General features: G+C 36.5%; 1 protein-coding gene across 7 annotated transcripts in view; it reads left to right on the top strand.

The window, feature by feature from the left end:
* Positions 1-21,557, top strand: part of NAV3 (neuron navigator 3) — a 591,684-nt gene that overhangs the window by 25,206 nt on the left and 544,921 nt on the right. The window lies entirely within an intron of this gene.

Genomic DNA, 21,557 nt, shown 5'->3' with positions numbered 1-21,557 from the left:
GGGTCCAAAGTAGCGATAATAACTCCTTTCTTCAGCCTGTTCTCTCTTTGTTGGGATAAGTATGACATCACCAATAAGATATGTCATTACTCACTTCTCTGTATTCCCACATCAAATGTTACTGGCCTCTATTTGGTACTAGTCATATGCTATGAAATGACTTGTTTCTATGCCCGTCTCCTGCACTAAGCCGTGAAGTCTTGATATCCCCAGTGTACAGAGCATGTACTGTATAATTATCCAACATCTTTATCTTCTAGGCTTAGTCATTTTCAGTGACATTAAGGAAACATCATTTTTTACCAATTGAATAAAATTTTGGCTAGCATAGTGATTAGGTATGTGATTAAATTTTAGAGGATCTTGAGTTACTTAATTGTATTTTCAAGGAGGGATTTTAATAGACTTTTATTTGAAATTCATGGAACAAATACTGGGTCTTGGGCACTGTCCTGGATGCTAGGAGTATACACATGAAAATACATGCTTTCTTGTCTCAAATAGCTTCCAGTTTCCGCCCTATGATACATGCAAACAATTGAAATACGATAAGAAAACAGAGGTGTGTACAAAATACAGTAAGACAAAGCTGTACCCGAGTCAGCTTGAGATGATCAGAAAACTTTGATGGAGTCATGGAACATTTGACATGGTAGCAAGATGTGAGTTTTCAGGTTCATATGCAGGGGCTGGACTAGGAGGTTTATAGTGGAGTTAGTCTTGGAAGGGAGGATGAAAACCGTCCTACGTCTCTGACAAGGGGGAAGAAGGAAAAGGAGAAAAGGTGGGAACAAGATGGGTCTAAATAAATTCATGAGGAAGTCTCTGAGCACTGAACAATTGCATGCCTGGAAACCATTGTATTTCAGTTGTGTAAAAATCCATGCCACCTTCCTACAAATAGCTTAAAATTAAAAAAAATATATATATAGCCATGTATACTTATTGTAGAAGGTTAGACCATTCTTTTCAGAATATTTCTTTGAATATATTTATATGTAGATTTTCAGCAAATTTGTGATTTTATTATACCGGCTGTTTTGTCATTGGAAATTTTTATCTCATAATAAAGTAGCCCTTTAAAAAATACATAAGAATTATTCTACAACCTCATTTTAAATGGTTGAATTTTCTTTATGGATGTATCCCAATCAGGTATCCATTTCACTGTTGTTGAGACTTTATTTCCATTTTTATTTGAGATATATCACACCATTGAAATTATTCACAACTAAAGTTTGCTAAATCTTTCAACACGTCTTTCATTTTTAGGATAAATTTGTAGAAGTGGAATTGTTAGATAATAGTTATGCATATATTTGAAGATTTTATAATAGTGCCTAATTGTCCTCCAGAAATCTTGGAATAGTTTTAAGGATAACTTGAATTAATTAATTATAAACTGCTTAATTGAGGTATCATTGGTATATTAAAAAACTGCACATATTTAATGTATACAGTTTGATGAGGTTGCACATATGCGTACACCCATGAGGCTATCAGCACAATCAAGGTAATAGACATACCACCACATATTTCCTTAGGCTCTTTTGTTTTTTTGATTTTTGTTTTTGTGTTAAGGACATTTCATATGAGATCTACCCTTTAAACACATTTTTAAATTGCACAATACACTATTGTTATCTACAGACACAGTCTTGTACAGAAGATCTCTAGAACTTATTCATCTTGTACAACTGAAACTTTATACCCATTGAATAATAAGTTCCTCCCCTGAGCCCCAGGCAATCATTACTCTGCTTTCTGCTTCTATGAGTTTAATTATTTTAGATGCCTCATACAAGTGAAATTAGGCAGTATTTGTCCTTCTGTGAATGACTTATTTCACTTAGTGTTTTGTCCTCAAATCTTATGCATGTTGTTGCATATGGCAGGATTTCCCTTTTTAAAAAAAATTTTTTTAAGAGCTGAACACTATTCTTTACCATATTGTCTTTATCCATTCATCCATCAATGGACATTTAGGTTGTTTCCATATCTTGCCTGTTGTGAATGATGCTACAGTGAACATGAAGTGCAGATATCTCTTCTAGATGCTAATTTCAGTTTTCTTGGATGTATACCCAGAAGTAGGATTTAAGCATGACTTTTGAATGTTCTATTCTATGATCATTTATCTGGTGTACTTACCAATAATGTGACTTATAAGGATAATGCTGAGTCCATTTGTTAAAATATAATTTGCATACCATAAATTTCTCACTAGTCAAAAATAAAACAAAATTCTGTAGAAAACCATTTCAAGATAGAATATTTAACTTTTTGGTAATAGTGATAAATATTTATTCAAGTATTTTTAAACCCTTGTTTTTTATCATCAGTTATCATAGTCTTCTTGACAATTGTAATTTACAAAGTCCTAGTATTTCCTCAGGTTTTCTTATTTCTTTAAACATATTAGTGTTATTAAAAGAAGATTCACATAAAGTTTCCTTCTCTAATAAAATGCTGTGATTTACATTTGAGGGATTGTAAATTTTTAATCTGGTAAGTTTCCAGTTTATAAGCTAAACACAAACAAACCCAAGAAATATAGAGCAGGAAGGCACATTAATGATTATCCAGTTTTTAGTCCAATCTTCTCACACTATGAATGGAAAGTCAATTTGCAGAAATATTTTGCAAAATATTTTTTAGGCCAGTATAGCAGCTCTTTAATTATTAAAGAAGACTGTCAGATCTTTGAAAAACTACACAACATCACAGATTTTCTTCCGCTTTGTAGCTGTACTTGCTGTCAGAATATATTTAGAAACATTGATGCTTAAGCAAATGTGTAACGCATGCGGTCAAAGTAATGCAACATTAAGTGTAAGTTTACCCCAGGGAAAGCAAAACTAGAGTTTTGATGTTTGTGCTTAAATATTTAGTACCTAGGCCAGCTCTAGGCAGAATTGGTAAAGCAGACCTTTGGTGTTCACTTCTTTCATCTTTTTTCTATATATTATTACTGATATACTGGGTTTACGTCTGTCATCTAGTACTGACCACTGCCCAGTACATCTTAGCTCTCTCTTTTACTGAAGTTTCCAACACAGGTCCATCTACCCTCCTGACTGTTCTCTCCAACCCATCTTTCCACTTTCAAGTCTTTCCCAAGCTTCATACTCAGCCTCCGATGTAGGAATCGGGAAAGACAGTAGGTTATGGACTCTTTGGACTACAGGGTAAAGCCACAATGTAGATATGGTCTACATATCAGAGACGAGAACTTAGCAGAAACGCAACTGGCAAGTGCATTATCTCAGAAGGGGATAAAAACACATCATAAATCAGGGCATGAGTATATGAATTGGGTGCTCAAGGAGAAGCATCCACTGGATGGCAGAGCTGGAAAGGAAAGTACAGAATTTGGTCAGAGAGACGAGTCGGATTCATCCCAGGACAAGTGATGATGGGTGATTGTTAGATAGGAATAAAGGTCCAGTTCAGGACCAATCTAGCAGACATTGGGCTCTGGCTTCCAGTATTTTTACAGATATCTCTACAGGTATCTTTACATGTTCTGGGCCTTCAAGCGGCAGGCTTCTTCCAGGCGTCCTGTAACCTTAGAAACTCAATTACTTATGTAATAATTAGCCAGTTTTAGAAATGTATCCCTACCTGATAATAATGAGAAAAGATAGCAAATAATTAGTCATCCCTACTGTTCACTCACATCTCTCAGGACCCTCTTTAGCCTTCCTTGTGACATTTTGTTTTTGAAATTGTAAGAACAGCTAGCTCTAATATAGTGCTTAGTGTGGCACTTCCTGTTTTAAGTGCTGTATATGGAAACTCATTACATACCCAATGCATTTACATTTTTTATATATTTACAACTCATTACATATTCAAACTTATCCTCACAAATACCGTATTAGGTGGGAATAATTCTTCATTTCACATGAGGAATCTGAAGCACAGAGGGTAAGTGACATGCCCAGGGTCATACAGCTGGTAAGTGGCAGAGTTTGGATTTGAAACCAGGCACTGTGACTTCAAAGCTCATGCACTTTACGATTCCTAAGCTACCATGTCAGCTATTGCTTTTCCTTTTGTAACCAAAAAGAGGGATTTGATGGGGGGAGTCCTGGCTGAATATAAGGAGAACTATCACCATTATTTATTTTAATACTGGTAGGATGCTTCCTTATGTTCATAAATCAATCTCTGTAGACGTGCTACTTAAACTTTTGAAGGATTTATGCAGTTATTAAAAAAATATTTACTACTGTTCAGTACATGCCAGGGCGATAGAGATACAAAGATAAATAATAAAATGATTTCTGTCCTTCAGAAATCTAGAGTAAGTCAGGCATACAAATAGGTGAATTAAAATACAATTTATGACTGCGTTACAGAAGTCTGAGCTAACTCATATAATAGATAGAACACAGTTAATAGAGCAATAATTTCTATGGAAAGATTTCTAAGAGTCTTCATTGATGATGTGACATTTATACTGGGACTTAAGGGTTAAGTAGGTGTTTTCATGACCAAGAAGAGGAAAGGGGGTATTTCAATTAGACTTCAAGAGCAAAAGCATAGTGTCATAAGAAGGCTGAGATCATTTTGAAAATAAGGGGAACTTCTGTGTGACAGGAGCATGTGATGCATAGTGAGGGATGATAAGAGGTGAGAAGGATTCCGAAGATAGATGTATACCAAGCTAAGAGATTGGGATTGTATTTGGTAGATACTGGGAAACCTTCAGAAGATTTGATGCTCAAGACTGATTGCAAAGGATATATTTGATAGGAAGGTTTTGCTATAGGCTGTTGGAGAATAGACCATAGTGTAAGGAGCATCAAATATGAGACTTAGAAAATTCTAAGCCAAAGGCTTTGGTAGCTAGAGCTCAAACAGTGTCCCTGCACTTGGAGAAGAGGAATTGAATTTGAGATTTTTAAAACTTTTTTTTTAGATTTTTTTAATTGATGTATAATCTTGTGTAAGTTACAGGTGTACAATATAGTGATGCACAATTTTTAAAGGTTATGCTCCATTTACAGTTATTATAAAATATTGGCTATATTCCTGGTATTGTACAATACATCTTTGTAGCTTATTTTTTACATAATAGTTTGTATCTCTTATCCTCCTACCCCTATATTTCCCCTCCCCTCTTCCTTCTCCCCACTGGTAACCACTAGTTTGTTCTCTATGTCTGTGAGTCTGTTTCTTTTTTGTTGTATTCACTAGCTTGTTGTGTTTTTTTAGATTCCACCTGTAAGTGGAATACATACAGTATTTGTCTTTTTTGTCTGACTTATTTCACTTAGCATAACACCCTCCAAGTCCATCCATGTTGCTGCAAATGGCAAAATTTCATTCTTTTTTATGGCTGAGTAGTATTCCACTGTACACGTATACACACCATGTCTTCTTTATCCATTTGTCTGTTGATGGACACTTAGGCTGTTTCCATATCTTGGCAATTTTAAATAATGCTGCTATGAAAATTGGGGTGCATGTATGTTTTTGAATTAGCGTTTTTGTTTTTTTTGGATATATACCCAGGAGTGGAATTGCTGGGTCATATGGTAGTTCTATTTTTAGTTTTTTGAGAAGCTGCCATACTGTTTCCACAGTGGCTGTACCAATTTACATTCCCACCAACAGTATACCAGGGTACCAGGGTTCCCTTTTCTCCACATCCTCACCAACGTTTTTTATTTGCATTCTTTTTGCTGACAGCCATTCTGGCTGGTGTGAGGTGATATCTCATTGTGGTTTTGATTTGGGTTTCCCTGATGATTAATGATGTTGAGCATCTTTTCATGTGCCTGTTGGCCATCTGCGTTTCCTCTTTGGAAAAATGTCTATTCAGTCCTTCTGCCCATTTTTTAATTGAGTTGTTTGTTTGTTTGTCTGTTTGACGTTGAGTTGTATAAGCTGTTTGTATATGTTGGACGTTAACCCCTTATTGGTCATATCATTTGCAAATATTTTCTCCTGTTCAGTAGGTTGTCTTTTTGTTTTGTCAGTGGTTTCCTTTGCTCTGCAAAAGCTTTTCAGTTTAATTAGGTCCCATTTGTTTATTTTTGCTTTTATTTCCTTTGCTTTAGGAAACAGATCCAAAAAGTATTGCTTCAATTTATGTCAAAGAGTGTTCTGTCTATGTTTTCCTCTAGGAGTTTTATGGTTTCTGGTGTTGTATTCAGGTCTTTAATCCATTTTGAGTTTATTTTTGTATATGGTCTTAGAGAGTGTTCTAATCTCATTGTTATACATGTAGCTGCCCAGTTTTCCCAGAACCACTTATTGAAGAGACCGTCTTTTCTTCACTGTATATTCTTGCCTCCTTTGTTGTAGATTAATTGACTATAAGTGTGTGGGTTTATTTCTGGGCTCTTTATTCTGTTCCATTGATCTGTGTGTTTTTTGTGCCAGTACCATACTGTTTTGAATTTAAGATTTTTTTCTCAGATAGCATGAATAAGATTTGATAAATGATTGAAGGTAGGGGATGAAATATATTGATGAGAAGTGCCTTTGAAATTTCTATCTTGAGATGGGGTGTGTATTACTTAGAATTCTGGTTGGCTGCTGTACCAAAAATCCAATTTAACAATACTTTTTTTAAAAATTGGGGTATAGTTGTTTTATAGTGTTTTGTTAGTTTTAAACAAGGCAGAAGTTGGTGGGTGAATGGATCAAGGAAATGTGATATGTATATATACACAATGGAATATTATTAAACCTTAAGAAAGAAGGAAATCCTGCCATTTGTGACAACATGGATGAACCTAGAAGACATTATGCTAAGTGAAATAAACCAGTTACAGAAAACAAATACTGTATGATCTCAGCTATATATGGAATCTCAAATGGACAAACAAATAGAATCAGAGAGTAGAATGGGAAGATGCTGGTCAAAGAGTACAAAGTTTCAGTTATGCAGGATGAACTTCTGTATAGCAATGTGACTACAGTTAACAATACTGTATTGTGTTTATGCTTGAAATTTGCTAAGAGAGTATAGATCTTAAGCATTACTACATTAAAAAAAAGAAAAAGGTACTTGTGAGGTGATAGATATGATAATTAGCTTGATTGTGGTGATTATTTCACAATGCATACATATATCAAATCATCAAGTTGTACGTCTTAAGTGTGTATAATTTAAAATTGTCAATTATTAAAAAATATAGGCAAAAGTTAATTTCTCTTTCAGGGAAACAATCCAGGTTTAGCAGTCTAGAGATAATATGGGGTTCTGTGGTATTGCAGATTCAGATATATTTTCTGGGTTCTCTACCTTCCCTTAGGGTGATACCCTCATTCGTATGGTTGAATAAGTCTCTTTACCAGTCCATCAAATAGGAAGAAGCATGATCAGGAAGTCTGTTCACATTCTATTGCCACAACTTAGTCACGTAGCCGTTTTTAAAAGTAAGGAAGGCTGGGAATTATAGTCTTTATTCTGGATGGCCATGTACGCAGCTAAAACTTGGGGGTTCCGTTGTTAAAGGAAAAGAGGGAGAATGAATTCTGAGGTATACTTAGTAGTTCAGCTACAGAGTGTCTGATGACCACATTAATAGAGATCTGAGATGGAGGAGGTAGGACAGATTTAGGAAGACATGGGGAGATCATGAGTTCCATTTTGGATATTTAAAATTTTAAGTGTCTCTGAGACTATCTGATAGCTATGTCCAATAGGTGGTTTGGAGTAAGGATTTTGATAATGACAGAGATAAATTTGACGGTCATCAGCAATTTATTGCTGTTTCAAATGAACTGGGGAGGGCATTAGTAGTGAAGATTAAAGGCTGACAGCAGAATCTAAAGGACAGCAACCTTGGAAGGAGTAGATAGGAGATAAGAGCCGAAGCCAGTCAGAAAGGTTAATAGAGTAGAGGGGGAGATGGGGAAGATTGACATTAGGCTTCTTTTTCTAAGTGTGGAACCCATTCCACTACTCCCGTAGCAGCAGTCTATAACATCCTTGCATAGATTACCATCTGTCAGAAGACAGCTTCCACAGGGAGATCAGCTTGGTGCTTTGTGACCGCCTGGAGGGGTGGGATAGGGAGGGTGGGAGGGAGACGCAAGAGGGAGGGGATATGGGAACAGATGTATATGTATAACTGATTCACTTTGTTATAAAGCAGAAACTAACACACCATGGTGAAGCAATTATACTCCAATAAAGTTGTAAAAAAATAAAAAAAAAATAAAGGCGACTCCAATCTACAAAAAAAAAAAAAGAAGACAGCTTCCAGATTCCCTAAGAGTCCAGTCACAATGGCCTTGAAACATGGCCTCAGTCTACTGCTCACTTTATTCATGCGAAGCAAAGACCAGTGCCACAGGGAACTCTAAGTAATATTGAAGCACTTAGCCCTTAATTCAGAGAATTGAATAAAATAATGTCTCTCAATTCCTTGCAATATATCATTAAGGAAATAGCTTTTAAGGTGATAGACTTTAGAACTGACTCATAGGCGGTGGCCCTTAGGTTCACCTGTAAGCACAACAATCCATGCTCATTGGTATGTGGGAACCAGGAAGGAGTGAGTATTGAGAAGTCGCAAGTGCTGAACAGAGATCAGTTGAGGTGAGAACTAAAACTAGGTGTGGGGTATGACATTAATGAACTCTTTGGTGATTTCAGGAAAAGGCATTTTAGTGCACTGGTCCTAGTAGAAACTGGAGGATTGTAACTTGTGGAGTAATGCCCACTGAGCTGTAGATGAACAAAAACTGAGCAAATGAAGACAGAAAATGTAGACTCTGATGCTTTCAAAGACTTTTTGCTGATGAACAGAAGCTGGATGGATGATTAGGATGAAGGGAAAGAGAGGCAGGATAGGACCTTGAATTGAAGACAAGTCTCCAATGAGTTATATTCTTCCTTCTTCCCGGCTTCCTCCTTGTTTCCTTCTTCTCTTCCTCCCTCCTACGTGGAAGTTTTAAATGTGTTTACAGTCTCAGAGGAAGGAGCCAGTGCGAAGGGAGTTGCTTAAAGCATAGGAGGGAGATGTCTAGTACGTGGAGGAAGTCCTTCATAAGAAAGATAGGAGCAAAGCGTATAAGAAAATAGTCCGTATTGGATAAGTTTAGAGATGATGTTTGAGGCGACAAGTTGGGAGAGTTCCTGTTTGATATTTTCTCTATGAACTAGAAAGCTGGTCTCACTTTCCTTGTCTGTAAAATGGGAATAATCATCCAAACAAGGTAGTTATAAAAATAAAATTGACAGCACTTACCCTTTGGTAGTTACCTTTAAATATTAGTTTTCTTGCCCACTTTGCTGTTAAGCTAGAAGATTCAGTTAATCAATTGACTCTCATTATATTCCTTTTTGAATGACAAAAAGTCAAGGAAACAAATCTCCAAACCATACCATCTGGTTTTATTTGTATAAACCCACGTAAAAAGAGTAGGATATCAGTTCTTTATTTCTGCCCATTAATTTGTATTGGGCCTTCTTTAACACGTCCATTTTGTCCTCTAAAATTAAAGATATAAGAGGTAAGTGCATGAAATAATCAATACTTCCTGAGTCTCTGATTATAGTAACAGTGTACACTCTAGAAGAATGTCAATAACCAGCATTTGTCTTGAGTTCTTTATACTCTTTAACTTGCTTTCATATCCTTTATTGCATATGATTCCACAGGGAACATTTCGCTTATAGAGGAATATATCTTAACATCCAGCTACTATTTTACCACTGTGGTTTTTAAAAAATTGCAGTTAATTTTTGCCTCACTGAGTTTGTTGACTTTCAGGTCCCCAGAGATTCCTTCTGAAAAACCCCTCAGGTAAAATGAGTTACCTGGTAGTGGCCTAGGAGTTAATACTTTGCATTTTATTCACTGGAATGTCTTCATCATGCTACACAGTAAATGACAATTTGTTTCAGGAATGAGCTGGTGAATTCAAGGGGCTCAGTGTTGGGTGACAGTATTAGTATTTGGCATTTAAATTCAGGCAATTCATACTGAATGCAGAGGGACTAGCCGCGCTGTTAACTCGTGGATGGTTGTACTGTATGTAAGATAATGATGTGGTTTATTCTGCCTTTCTGTTAATTTTTTAAAGTAGTTTTTATTAAACCAGTGCTGGATTATGTCCCCTTCTTTCATAACATTCTGTCATCCTGTTTACCTTCTTAATTCATTATCACACTATATTAGTTTAGCTGTGTTTTTGTATTTTTTTTAACTTTTCTGCTAGAATGTGAGCAACTTCAGGGAAGAATTTTTGTCTTCTTCTTTGCTGCACTCCTAGAACCTAACACATAGCATGTGCTCATTGTATATTTGCTGAATTCAAGAGTCAGTATGTATTTAGTTGCAGGAAAAGGGAAAACCTGCTAAAAATGCCTTGAACTATAAAAGGAATCTGACTTAATTTAGGTGTGATTCAGTCAAGACTCCCACCACAAACTTCACCCTCATGCTTGCTTCCCTCAGGCTGTGATAGGTACCCTCACAGATTTAGGACAGAAGACAGGGTTTCTGTCCCAAACTGCTGGAAACAGTCCTGAAACTCACTCCTATTGGATTCTTTTAGGTCACGTGCCATTCTTAAACCCATGACTGTGGTCAGGCCTAGAATCTGCAGATTGACTTTACTGGGATTATGTGCTGCCCCTAAAAGATGATTGGAGTCAGGAGATAAATGAATACAAGGATGTTATAAAAAATATTCACTACAGCTAATGAATGGAATTAGCTTTTGTGCATTTTATTTAATAAAGTGTAGTGAAATGAGAACATTTAAAAGGTTTTGTTTAATCCGAAATATCTGTCATAGTTCAAAAATAGTTGTCCACGTGTTTACACAAATAGTTTTAAATCTGTTAATAATAATTCTGGCTGTACACAATTAACTGAAATCCAAGATTTAGCTTAGCAAAAGTTATACTATACACTTATTTTCATGATGCAATTTAGGAAAAATCTTCTACCACCCCCATCTCCACCAACCTATCCTCTTAACTCTATGAGGAATTTTAGCCTTCAACAAGGAATGGATTTTTCTTCTGATAATAAGGAAAATGACTGAATAACTGGATAAGGGAAAATGGAAGGAAACAAACTTTGCAGATGCAGTTTTGCCTAGAGCCATCCCAGATATTTTAGGCTTCTGAAAAACTTGATTTTGTGTGAGCATTTAAACTTTGCAAGAATACAGATGAGTGAATGAAGTGTCTGAGGATGGGGGAGGGACTGTAGCCAGGAAGCCAAAACCAGTATTGCCCGGGGGCGGGGGGAGGGGAGGGGGAGGGGCGGTGCCACGCATGAAACGTAAGTCATCAACTTGTAGAATATGTGTTTATCAAGTATTCACCTCCGTGGCAGTTCCACTTTCTTCCGTTTCAACCCCAAACAAATCCTACTGTCTGATCCATTCTTCTCTTACTGCCTTTGCATTACTGCTTTGCATTATCATTTAACTGTTTTCATCTGCATACATTGTCTCGCTAAACAGAGTGTAAACCTTCTGAGAGCAAGAACTTTGTCCTGTCCTCTGGAATTAACCCCAGCATTTTGTAGAGGTGTATTGTAAATAATTGGAGCTGAATAAATGCTTGTGAGAATTGGTTCAAATGTTCTCTTTCACAGTGATTTGGGCAAAGGTGATTGGATCACAATGATGTGAAAGTGTTTCCTTACCTTTTTTTTTTCCCCCTGAGAAACTCAGATTAAAATTTAAATTTTGCCATGCAAAGAAAAAGATCCGGTAAGAAAGGAGACTGTTAAAAGATTTGCAAAGGGAATGGAACCATTTGAAATTATTTTCCCTGCTTTTCTGATGCCAGGTTTCTAATGACTTTCAAACAACTAGATAATAAAGGAAGAAGTTTTATGGGTGTGTCACTGCATTTATATTACTTCCATAAAATTCATAAAAATGTCAAGATAGGGACATACTATCATGCTATTCAAACATTCTTCTCAATTAGATGCAGGGAGATGAAGAGAGATAGTACAGTATCATTATTGTTTCCATATTTGTTGTTGTAAACAGTGAAGTCTTTGTCTTTTGTGAACTGTCAGCTTCAAACATTCTGCCAAAAACCTTCTAAAGCAAGTCCTTATTAGAATTAATCACAAGTGTCAGTTGAGACAGTATTATGCTTTCCGTGTAATTGAAACAGACTGTTATATCCTATGTGCAAAATATTTGCTTTGTTTTAGATGTGCAGTTGGGCCATAACAAGATGCTAATAAGAGAAAGAATCTTTTGGCTTGCTGAGGCTCAACATGCTAAGCAGCTGAGGTCTTACCCTCTTGTACATAGTAAAGCTATTTTCTAGGTCTCTACCTTGATTTGTCTAGGCTGGTAGCAGATTGCCCCAGTCACATTCCAGAGAAAACTGGGAATTCTCCATTTCATTCTCCTCATCTAATCATTTGTCAAGTCCCATCAATCCTCTCTTTGAAAATTCTGGCTATGTTCTTCTTTGGCATGCAATGTGATATGGGAGGAGTACCTGTGGACTGGAGACAGGTACGATGAAAGAGTTGTGCTGGTCATGGAAGGAACTGGTGATGGATCAGTAGCTCTGTAGTTGAGATCTCATCCTAAAAGTCTGTCTGGAATCAGTTGGACTCCATTTCTTGAGATTCAGAAGAAAATATCAAAGACCATCTTATTTGTGCTTAGACCTATAGGGCTTCCTACCTCCAGACAGCACTAAAAGAGTCAAGTTTCTGCTGAAAGGCCTGAGAATGGGAACCCAGTCTCCATGGACTTAGAAGTAAAACGCCTCTTTTTGCCTCTTTCTTTGGAAAGTGGGATATTTTAAGAGACTTAAGTATATTTGACCCAAGATGTGTGTGATCTGTACACTTTTAGAAATAAAATAGACAAGAAGACAAGAAACTAGAATAAGAGAAAAGTAAAAACTAAACCCTTGAGAATGGAGGATGTCTAGTTTCCAGGTAATTTTGAAAAGTCCTATTTAAAAAAAATTTTTTTAGTTCTGCTTAATAGTAACATTCATGTTTGTTCATCTTGACTACTTTAATAATACTTTTTCATTTTATATGTCAGTGTGAGAAGAGTTTATTCTCTTGTACCTAATAACCCACATCAGAAGGTAGAAATAAAAGTACTTTAACCAGGGCACCCTGCAGGGCAGCGCTTCCCAGTGAAATCTCCCTCCTGACAAAGCAATTTTGTTTTCTAATTTTCCATTTATTTTAATGTTCCATTTTGTTCATCTTTTCCTTTCAGAAAGCTTTTTCCTTGAGTTGGAGAAAATTAGTTGCAATGCCTAGAATGCCTCTCTTTTCTGGGGAAAAAGAATTATAATTTCAGTTGAGTTTGATGAGACTGGGCAAAAGGATGAAATGATAAATATAAATACTAGCTATTTATTCTCCTATAAAATATTACATTCTTACTTTAAAAAAGTTGAAACAATTTTATTTTAAGAGAAATATGTGCACATAGTAGAAAGTTCAAATGCTTAAAAATATATGAAATGAAAATTCTTTAGGAAATTTTCCATCAATTGCCAGTTCTACTCCCCAGAGGCAATCACCATTAACAGGTTTTTGTGTATCCTTTCAGTTTATATAAAATACACATACACACACCAGAAATTGACTCATGCTTTATATATTTTACAAAGCTTTGATATTTTTCCTGAAGTGTTTTGAAAGTGCATACTTAAAAATGATGAGCAAAGTTGCTGTAATAAAAGCAGAAGAAATAAATAATTGAGGATCACTTATTAAATGTACTTTTTTTTTTTTAACCTGAAACGGATTAACAGTACTCTATCCCTTGGGAGAAAAGGGCACAAACATCTCTTCATGTTTTAAATTGTTGATTTAGGAAGTTACTCAAGGATGTTTGCTACCACTCATTGCTTTTTTAAATTCTATAAATGCTGTTAATGAGCTAATGACCCCAGAAACATCACCTCAGACATTTTGTATGGTATTTATTGTTATGATTTCATTGTACATTTCTAGTTTCAATTTTTTTATATAAATTTATTTATTTATGGCTGCGTTGGGTCTTCGTTGCTGCACGCGGGCTTTCTCTAGTTGCGGTGAGCGGGGACTGCTCTTTGTTGTGGTGCGCGGGCTTCTCATTGCGGTGGCTTCTCTTGTTGCGGAGCATGGGCTAGGGAGCACAGGCTTCAGTAGTTGTGGCACGCAGGCTCAGTAGTTGTGGCACGTGGGCTCTAGAGCACAGGCTCAGTAGTTGTGGCGCACGGGCCCAGTTGCTCCACGGCATGTGGGATCTTCCAGGACCAGGGCTCGAACCTGTGTCCCCTGCACTGGCAGGTGGATTCTCAACCACTGTGCCACCAGGGAAGCCCCTCTAGTTTCAATTCTTAATGAACTATTAGCAAAACTAATTTTTAGATTATTTGTCAGAAAAGACTAGACCTTATAAGTTCATAATCCCATAATAAATAGTGCAAACAGACTTGTAGAAGCGTAATTGCTGGCGAAATTATTTTATATTACAATATTATTTGAAATATGTGAATTTGGTGAAAATACAGCTATTATTTGGCTTTGGCTGTGGAAGAATCACTCTTGAGTCATTCATGTGGAGGGTACCTCCCAATGATGATCTACATTGTAGAAAATACGCAATTTTGAGTTTTTATAGAGCAAAACTTAAGTATCTGATTCACTGTTGGATAATAAATCTGTAATTTCTGTCATTATGTCTTTCTTTCTGGCAGAGGCGGTTATATGAAAGCAAATGGTATGTTCTCACAGGTAGATCTTGTCAAATCGCTCTCACTCTTTGCATTCTCTACTCTTCAGAATTAGCGCTTCCTTCCCCACCTGGAGGTGGGAGGCAGCGGGGGAGAACAGGTGCACCTTGGTGGTATCAGTGTTGCTTTTCCAGGGTAATTTGGCTTGATGAGGGCATGCGTTTATCTAAGCCAATCACTACTTCTTGTGGATTTAGAAGGCACCCTGACAGATTTTGGAGCAAGGAGATATTTTTCTCTAATGTTGCTTTATTATTATACAGAATTACAGTTTTCAGAAATATTTTTGATCTATATTCTTTCTTCTCATTTTTAAAATGCCACCCCCTGCAATTTGAAAAGAGTCTCCTTTAGTGGCAATTACCAATCTCATTGAGCTCTAGACTCATCTTGCCTTGGAAGCAGAATAAACTAGATTTTATTTATTTGTTTATTGGCCAGTTATTTGCACACTTTGCTCAGAATTCTTAATACTACAGTGAGTGGATTTTTATGCACGTATGAGTCCTCTACGTGCATAAAATTTGTTCTTTGTTTAAAAAGGAACACGACAACTTTCATTTCTCTTTATCGGTGTTTTCAGTGTCTAAGGCAGTTGATTATATTGGTGCATCGTCGTTTGGGAGGGTTTGGGAACATGGCAGTAAAGCGAAGTCTGGGAAGTGAAGTTAGCAACCTTTAGCCTCAAGGAGGAGTAAACGGCCTTTTTACATGAAAACTGTGCTCCAGGGACTCAGGTGTCCTCTGTCCTTGAAGTGTGCTGTCTTGTTTCCCATCATGTTGTCTTTTGCCCTTATTTCGTGTTCACTCTGTAGAGAATAGCAGAGGGAAATTCCTGGTATTCAAGGCAGCCTGTGTTCTTCCAACACTTGTGCCCATGGCTTTCAAAAGGGCCTTGTTCTCAGCATTTGTGGGTGAGGCTGGAAGGAGTATGTGGGGAATAAATGGCCTTTTCACAGTATAAACCCACGTATGATGTCATTTGTTTCTATGCTTTGTATGACAGTTCACTGAAATTTTGTCACTTTTCTGTGGGATCATCTTTTTGTCTATTAGGGACTCAAGGGTTTTTCTCCAAGAAACCGTTTATTATATTTAACTACAAACCAAGTTGACCTGGCAGCTGTTGGTTGATTTGGTACCAGGGGGCCTGGTCTTCTTCTGGCTGGGCTTTCCCCATATAACATGAAGTTTGTGATCATGAAAAGGGGGAGCTTGAGCCTCTAGACCAGGCATCTATGTGTCTAGGCCTTGCCACTTCATTGAACCTGTGACCCCAGCAAAGCCACTTTGTCTTTCTAAAACTCAATCCCTTCTTGTGTGAAACATTGTAGGGTATTGTAATGTTTCTAGATGCCTAGCCCATGGTCTGAATACCAAGTAGGTGTATTCAGTGAATAACTCTCCTTCCCACCAACCTTTGCTTTTTTTTTCTGCTACCTATATATTCCTTTAAAAAAAATTGTTCCCATGTTAAATTTCTTATTTAATATAACTTTTTTATTGAAGTATAGTTAATTTACAGTGTTAACTTCAAGTGTACAGCAAAGTGATTCAGTTATACATATATATGTGTGTGTGTATGTGTGTGTGTGTGTGTATATATATATATATATATATATATATATATATATATACTTTTTCAGATTCTTTTCCATTATAGTTTATTACAAGATATTGAGTATAGTTCCCTGTACTGTACAATAGGTCTTGTTGTTTATTTGTATTATATATAGCACTGTGTATATGTTAATCCCAACCTCCTAATTTATCTCTTCCTCCTTTTCTCTTTTGGTAACCATAAGTTTGTTTTCTCTGTCTGTGGGTCTGTTTGTATTTTATAAGTTCATTTGTACCTTTTTTTTTCTTTTTAGATTCCACATATAAGTGATATCATATGATATTTGTCTTTGATTTACTTCACTTAGTGTGATAATCTCTAGGTCCATCTATGTTGCTGCAAATTGCATTATTTCATTCTTTTTTTATGGCTGAGTAATATTCCACTGTATACCACATCTTCTTTATCCATTCCTTTGTCAGTGGACATTTAGCTTGGTTTCATGTCTTGGCTTTTGTAAATTGTGCTGCAGTGAACATTGTGGTGCATATATCTTTTCAAATTATGTTTTTCTCCATATATTATATGACCAGAAGTGGGATTTCTGGATTATATGGTAGTTCTATTTTTTAATTTTTTAAGGAACATACATACTGTTTTCCATAGTAGCTGTACCAATTTACTTTCCCATCAACAGTGTAGGAGGGTTCTTTTTTCTCCACACCCTCTCCAGCATTTATTATTTGTAGACTTTTAATGATGGGCATTCTGACTGGTGTGAGGTGGTACCTTATTGTAGTTTTGATTTGCACCAACCTTTACTTTTGATGTTCTAGTGTCCTCCGAGTTCAATGTTCATCTTCCCAGAAGTCATCATTTTCCAAAGCACTGGTATCTCTCTCTTTTGCTCTTTGATATTGTGGGGTTTTTTTTAACTGCTAGTTAGGATATAAAACATTATGGAATTTGGAGGCTAGTGGAGATTCCTTAAATATTAATCAGCATATTAAAGTTTAGGACGGAATATATATTCAAGACTAGCTTGGTCTATAACGCCTACTGACATTTTAGGTTAAGCAAGTCTTTGTTATGGGTGGCTATTTTCCACAGAGTGGATTGCTTCCCAGCATCCCTGGCTTTTATCCACTAGATGTCAGTAGCACTACCCTCTCAGTCGTGACAACCAAAAATGTCTCCAGCCATTGCCAAAGGTCCTTTGGGGGCAAAATCACCCCTGGTTGAGAACTTCTGATCTGTAAGGAAAGGAAGTCTGTGCATGGATATCTCTTAAACACATAGCCTTTATAATGCAAGTGTCATCCTTTATTGTGGCATTAGGAGTCCTGTATTTTTTAGAAACCTTTTGTTCTCAGTCTGACTATAATAGTGAGAAGAAACTTTTAATTATTAATAATATTTAAAATTTAATCACTCTAATATTTTAAATCACTTATTTATTTTTTGAAAAATGCAACTGGGCACCTATGTGGACCAGGCACTGTCCTACATAACGAGTATTTTAAGATAAATAAGGCAGCATTCACTCAGTAGTTAAGAGTGTGTGTCCTAGGGTCAGACTGCCTGTGTTCAAGGACTGGTTCCAGCATTTCTGGCTATGTGATCTTCAACAGTGAGTATCTCAGTTTCATCATATGTAAAATGATAGTTATAGTACTGCTTACTTGCATATACTTTTTTTTTTTTTTTTTTGCGGTACGTGGGCCTCTCACTGTTGTGGCCTCACCCGTTGCAGAGCACAGGCTCCGGACGCGCAGGCTCAGCGGCCATGGCTCACGGGCCCGGCTGCTCTGTGGCATGTGGAATCCTCCTGGATTGGGGCATGAACCCGTGTCCCCTGCATTGGCAGGCGGACTCTCAACCACTGCGCCACCAGGGAAGCCCCCTTTCATATATTTTTTGATAAGGTTAAACAAAATCATATGTAAAGCACTTAACACAGTGTTGGTGCACAGTAAGTTCTTAAAGAATGTTAGTTGTGGTGGATATTATCATTATCTGCATCAACAACATTATTATGGGTGCTGTGCTCATTCAGGAGAGCAGCACCTAATCTTGAGTGGGGGGTGATAGCAACATCAAAAGTCTTTCTAAAAAAGATGAGCCCTGAGCTGAGCCCTGTAGGACTAGGTCACCCAAAAGGTAATGAGGTGAAGTGAAGAAGAAGGAGGGAAGAGCATTCTAGCAGAAGTATTACCTTTTTTTAAAAATGTCTAATCTGTGATATAGAAACAAATAAGTATCATGTAAATATTTTAAAAAGTAATATTTATTTTTCACCCTGTATTTCTCAGGCCACAACTCTTTATACTTTATAAAAGTTTATTTTGCTATTAGAAGTTTCACAAAGTATTTTTATACCATTTTAATGAAGTATTGACTTTAAATGAAAACCTTATTTTTCCCTGAAAACTATATGATAAAAACTATATGATAGTCTTGTCTAATTTTAGAATTCCTTCTGACCACAGACTCAGGAAAGCCTGGCTATTTTCAACTTCCTTTTGCTTCTTTACAAATAATGTCAAAGCGTAAGTTTTGATGGATTTTTTTTTCTGTCTTTCATTTCCATGTTAGCTATCTTATTTATATGAGAATAGGGATCTAATCATCCTTGGGCAATTCTTGATGAATGCTCAGCTGCCCTGGTGATTCAAATATAATATTCAAAAATAAACCATACCCATTCCTAACATATATAAAGCCTAGTGCAATCTCCAACACATCCATAGCCTTCTGTGACCCATATAATAACCCATGGGGTAGGTAGGACAATTTTAGAGGTAGGGAAACTGTTCTCAGAAATATCATTACTTGCCTAAGTCGACCCAGTAAATATCAGAACTGGGCAGGGAAACCAGGTCTTCCTGACTTCAAAGCCTGTTATTTCTACTACCTACACAATCATATATTAAAGTGGATCCTGTGCAGTCATGCATCTCCTTTTCAGAGACCTCTTATTAACTGTGAAGGTAGGATGGTGTTCTGCAGAAAAGCTCAGTATCTCTTCTTTATTTATTTTATATTTTATGATCCTAAGCTACTGTCAGTGGACTTTAAACTCTTCACTAGTTTAATCCTTTTTTTAATTATTTAAGAAGAACGTATTAGAATCCATTTTAGCATTAACATGATTCTGAATAATCATTTATCTTGCTCATTCTTATGAGCTTCCTCAGGACATCTTCTGTGACTTGATCTTTGACACATTTCACAGTTTTGCTCATTGAGTTCCACACCTACTGGAAGCTCTTTGGACAAATGACTATTGAATTTTCTAGGGTATATCGACAGTCCTTAAGTTTTGACCATTTTACAGGATAGGTGATTGTAGTAGACAGCTTCCAAATGTTCCCCAGTGATCCTGTAGTCCCCTGTATTCATGCCCTTAAGTTCCATCCTACATGGAGTAGGGCTGATTTGTGTAACCAAGGATGTTGCTATCAGACAGGGACTGACATCCAAACCTAGGTCGTAAAACTTCCATCTTGCTCTTTTGGATCACTTGTCCTGGGGGAAAGCTAGCTGCCATCTTATGACACAGCCATCTTATGAGGAAGTTCTATGGAGAGACACATAGTAAGGGACTGAGGCCTGTCTGGACCATGTGCGTAAGCCATTTAGGAAGTGAATCCTCCAGCTACAGTCAAGCCTTCAGATGACGGCAGACCCTGGCCACGGTCTTGACTGCAGCATCATGAGAGATACTGAGCTGGAACCACCCGACTAAACTGCTGCCAAAGTCATGACCCACAGAAACCAAACAATAGTACATGTTTACTGTTTTAAGCCACTAGTTTTGAGGATAATTTGTTATACTGAGCACTAATTAACTCATATAGTCTTTATTTGAAATGATTTTACACCTGTTGGTAGTCAGGTGCTGTTAAAACACAAGTGAGATATTACGTGCTCTACCTGTTTTTGTCTATTCAGAATGGCACACACCTTTGATTGGTTCACCTATGCCAATAGTATAATTAAACAGTGATTCTTTTAATTGATGTTGCTGATGGTCATTGAGTGTTTTTAATTTAAAATAAAGGAGATACATGGAAAACATTCATAAAACTGAAGTGTTAGGCAGTTATAACCTATTGAATGAAACTCACTTCTAAACTGTTACAATGTGTTTTAACATTTATATGATATCTCATAATATTAGCAAAATAGCTTGAAGAGATTCCCCCTTAATAAAAAAAATGGTTGTAATCCTTGAATATTACTTTTATCTTAGTATTTCATGAGATCTAGTCACTGATCTTATAATACCTCAGAGAAATAAGGACAGAAGGAAGAAGAAAGGAGGGGCAATAAATAATAAATATTATTAGCCCTCATCTACAAATAAAGAATTGAAAGCACACAAAGTCTAAATTGATTGTCAATAGCCTGGTAGAGGTTCCTTCTCGTATCCAAGGAGCTTATGTTTCTTTTAGTTGCGTTGTTAGGATAAGCTTTGTATTGTGTAACCAAAAAGTGTAGCTTTGAAACCTAAGGACATAAAGAATGACTCAGGAGATTTGCTCACAAAATGATCATCTTGTTGTAATAATCATTGAAAATACGTCTTTATTAGCCAAGTTAGTAGTATATTGAATGCTTTTAGTATTCATTTTAGTATTTAGTGCATGTTATTGTGCTTTTAGCACAATACATCTCCTTCATAAAACAATTTTACTTCGCCATCTTTTGAAAAAGTGGTTTATTCTATTGGCATAACATAATGATCACTGCCAACCATGATTCTCCATGCTTCCTCAGAAAATAAAGCTGTCTCTTTAACCCTACTTAAGTTTATGAATACTGTCAAAAGCCGCAAAGCTTCCTGAAATATTTAAAAGGAATGTGTATTCATCAATAATATTTTTTAGATTCCATAAGCTTCTGCTGATTAAGACCATAAACCACATCAGACAGATCCAGAAATCAGACTCTAAGTCTTTTCTGCTGGTCCTTTGTTCTGACTAGAGCAATTGCCTTTCATGATTTCCTCTTACTTTGACAATTTTCTTTATTGGTAAAGTAAATTAAATGTATGTATTAAAAACATAGCTGTGAATCTTAGCATATTTTCTTGTCTTGAGCTTTGATGGCAGGTGTGCTTGGTCTTCTAAGCAGGCATTTCACGGTTGCTGCAGATGGTGTGTCCTGTCAGTTGGATTCACACATGATGTATGGTATTAATTGTTTCTGGACTATTGACGGAATGAATGCTTTTGCTATCACAGGGAACACGGGGGAAAGAAAAATGAGTAAGTAGAG

The sequence above is a fragment of the Mesoplodon densirostris genome, chromosome 11 (genome assembly GCF_025265405.1).
Source record: "Mesoplodon densirostris isolate mMesDen1 chromosome 11, mMesDen1 primary haplotype, whole genome shotgun sequence".
Classification (NCBI taxonomy): Eukaryota; Metazoa; Chordata; class Mammalia; order Artiodactyla; family Ziphiidae; genus Mesoplodon; species Mesoplodon densirostris.
Note: the sequence above shows the minus strand (reverse complement) of the source record. Positions and strands in the feature narration are given on the sequence as shown.